This window comes from Andrena cerasifolii, chromosome 8 (genome assembly GCF_050908995.1).
Source record: "Andrena cerasifolii isolate SP2316 chromosome 8, iyAndCera1_principal, whole genome shotgun sequence".
Classification (NCBI taxonomy): domain Eukaryota; kingdom Metazoa; phylum Arthropoda; class Insecta; order Hymenoptera; family Andrenidae; genus Andrena; species Andrena cerasifolii.
Genome location: NC_135125.1, coordinates 10,559,905 through 10,563,689, shown reverse-complemented (window position 1 = coordinate 10,563,689; position 3,785 = coordinate 10,559,905). Strand labels below are relative to the sequence as shown.

The window sequence follows — 3,785 nt, the reverse complement described above, 5'->3', positions numbered from 1 at the left end:
ACATCGGGCGTGATTTTAAAAATCTAAAAAAAAGGAAGAATATAGTTTTATCCTTTCCCTTGATGGACAAATTTTCAAAAATATGAATATTTTAAAATTGACCCCGTAAAAATTGACGAAAGTTGACGCTGCGACAAGGCCACACAAAATTAGGAATGAAGTAAATATATTGAACTATCCACATTTTTGAAAATTTGTCCATCAAGGGGAAGGATAGAACTATATTCTCCTTTTTTCAGATTCTTAAAATCGCGCCCGATGTTAAAAACCTGCATTTGTTTAAAATAATTGCACAAAAATGGTTAAAAAAAATTTTGTTAAACTGAAATAATTTTTTCTTAAAACTTCAATGTCTTCTCTATAAGCACCGTAAAGCTCATCTCCATCCGTTTACTACTTCCATAGCTACAATGTATTGAAAAAAAAGTTAGCACTTAACTTCAAACAGCTGTAAAATCGACATTTTTCAAAACTTCGAAAAATCCTTTGAAGTACGTTTAAATATCACTAAATACTACATCATATTCAAATTTCGCATGGAATGTCCCTTCATCATTAAGAGTTCCTAAGGTCGGCGTTGATCTTGTTCTCGAGTCCCCATTCGTGCAGCGCAATGAATAAATAAATATTTAGCGAGGGAGCGGGCTGCTCGTGTAATTTTCGGCAGCGCGACACCGCGTGGCGTCGCATAATATTGCAGAAAGAAGCGGAGGAGAGTCTCGGTGCGAGCGGCGGCGGGGTGGCACTTTAATGGCCGGGCTCCGGGTCTCGAGTTTGCGTGCTGGCAGTCTAGCACCTGTAAGCGGAACCCTCGCCGATGTAACCCCGTGGTCGGACACGACGGGGCGCGTTTGTGAATTCATTAGGATTAACGTATGCAGGGGATTAATTCAAGGGGCAGCAAAGCGGCCGGGGCCGTCTTCTCCGTGCTCGCTGGAAAAGGGCCTCGGAGCCGCGCAAACGGCGGAATAAATGCATGAAGACGGGGATAAACTGAGTGGCGCCGAGCTGCCGAAACAAAGACGCTCGTCGCGATTACTTCGACGACGAGGATCCTTCCGCGAGACGGTTCTTCACGCGGCACGCGCGCCGCGTCGTCCTCGCCTTCGTTATTCCGCGTTCGATCCAATTAGAGCGGGGCAACTCCACCCTCTCGACGTCGATACCTTTTCAAAGGTGTCAATTACTGAACACGAGGCTCGGGAATATAATGGCCGAACGCCGAGGAATCCGGTACAAATGCACTTTGGGTGAATAATTTGTTGAACGCGGAATGCGACACGGCTGATCGCATCTGCCGCGATTTAGGCGGGACCGAATCAAGGGAAATTAGGGCGAAGGGTTCGGCGCGAATTGCCTGGAAATCGTCGCCCCTCGCCGGATGATTGTTATCGCTAATTTCTGATGTTTCCTCCACCCCCGTGGGACATGAAATTACATCTCGATACAACCACCTCTGGCGAAGTTCGACAAATGGGATTCGACGCGGGGTGAATCTCTTTTCAATCGTGCGGGGGGCGATCGCGGATTAGCGACAGAAACGAGCTCTATTACTCGTCCCCTCTGCCTATCAAGATCGTCTAAACAAATAACGCGTAATTGCCACGCGGTTAATACGCGTAGATCCATGTGCCATTACCGAAAACTATTTTGCGAAGGGAAAGAAGAACCGATGCGGTCCTCGTTTGCATAAAATAAATGGACGATATAATACAAGGGAGAGATTAATTAATTTCACTCCAGTAAAAATCAGCGGTCGAAAAAGTTCTCGAACCCTCGTTTTTAAAAAAAATTCTGTTGGAACTTATATGTTTCGTTTAAGAAAATATCTGTCCCTGTGGAATTTTCATTGAAAAAAATTTACCTTGGAATTTACATGGAAACAAGTTACATTAGAGCATTTATTAAAATTTTTTCATAAGATAAAGAAAAGTACTAAACTATTAGGTACTAGTTTTATTTAACAATGTAATATCATATTCTTCATATGTTTATTTAATAAAAGGTATGAAAATTGTAACATAAGTAACATTAATGGTTTCATAAGAAGTATTGAACAGAAAAGAGAACTTGTCAAGAATAATACCTAAATAACATTATTTAATATTGTTGTAGTACTATCCATTGAATAGTATTCAGTATTTGTTACAACGATTGAGAATTTTTTTAATATTGGTGAACAAAATATCTGTTCCTGTTATAGAAAATTTTTAATCTTTATATTTTATAAGTTCCATTTCAACTAGAACCTTTATTTTCAAGAACTTTTATTTCATCGGTTTTCCTGGGAACTTATAACGTGAGAACATTTTTAAAAAAAGTTCCGCTGTCCATGTTTTAAATGGAACCTATTGAAAAGTTCCAGAACTTTTTTAAAAATAATACAGAAAAAAATCACAAAAAAATGTGGAACGCTTCACGATTTTGCGTGTCATCCTTGCGCAGGGGCCATGCTAATCTTCTCTGTATCGTTCCAATTTTAGTATATGTACTGCCGAAGCAAGTACATTTTGTAGCGCGAGCAAGGCCGTATATATACGAACCGCAGGAGACTTGAGTACTTGCGAGAAAGAGTCTTTCCAGCAGTTCCAACTTCCGTGGTCAGCTCCATCTAGCGGTAGGCAGGCGCACTAGCCCTCAAGACCCAATCTGTACATGTGTAACTAGTGATACGAGTCAACGATTTCAGACGTCGAATTTCCATCACAAAATTCCACTTTACGTTAAAAGTTTCCCGAGATATTTACGCATTGATTGTCATCCACGCGATGCTAGGTGCACGCGGAAAAAGAAAGGGTCGTAATTATTCGAGAAAAGGCTTTTGCTGTTTGCAAGGGTGGTAGTGCGATTGGGTCGCGAGGGGCGGGAGGCGAGTGGAGCTTCGAGCCCCTGGAAGTCCCCGAGTCTGAATGATTATCGATAATAGAGTCGCGGTCGTCGATGGAGTCGAGATGAATTGGTAAATACGGATAAAAAAAAAAACAGAGGAGAGGATATCACGGTGGAGCGATTTAGAACAGTGAGTGGCAAAGGGGGTGTAGGGCCTGGGGGAGGGATCAAAACCTCGATGCCGCGAGGGCTTCGAAATCGTTAACAATCGCGGCAAAAGCAAGATCCATTGAGATGCGACCACGCGTGTGAATATAACTGTCGATCTGAATATTCTGCGCGGAGCAGCGTCGTCCAGTGCCGTATCCGCGGAAAACGAGGCGGGGGAGCTTGCTCGTTTTCCATTGTCGGGGGGAAAAAGAGACGCGATCGGGGGGAACGATTCTGTTTACAGCGACTAACGACTCCGGCTGACGTTCGGGACGCCGGAACGTTCCTCCTCTACAAAGCATTTTCGGCATGAATACTTCCCTCACCGCCGAATATTATATATATATATATATATATTATAATATTACATATATATAATAATTTTATATATTATAATATTACATATATATTATAATATTATATATATATATAATATTACATATATATAATAATATTATATATTATAATATTACATATATATTATAATATTATATATATATATAGTAATAGTATATATATATATATTCGTCGCGCGAAAGCGCCGCCGATTCCCCGGTTTCTCGGGCTAAAGGGTAAAAAGTCGCCGGCCGCGGTGTTTTCTTCTCGAGAGAAAGAACCGCGCCGCGGATAAAAGGGAAGATGAAAGACACCAAGGGTGTATCCGTTCAGCCCGCAGCTCCGAGCCAGCGAGTTAAACAGAGCAAGAGGGCTCGGTGTATACGCTCTCGTTTCTCGTTCAATGTACC

General features: G+C 41.9%; 1 non-coding gene across 1 annotated transcript; it reads right to left on the bottom strand.

The window, feature by feature from the left end:
• Positions 1–2,400: 2,400 nt before the first annotated feature.
• On the bottom strand, positions 2,401–2,507 carry LOC143372765 (U6 spliceosomal RNA). The gene has a single exon (XR_013086359.1). It is a non-coding gene; the product is annotated as a U6 spliceosomal RNA (small nuclear RNA).
• Positions 2,508–3,785: the final 1,278 nt, after the last annotated feature.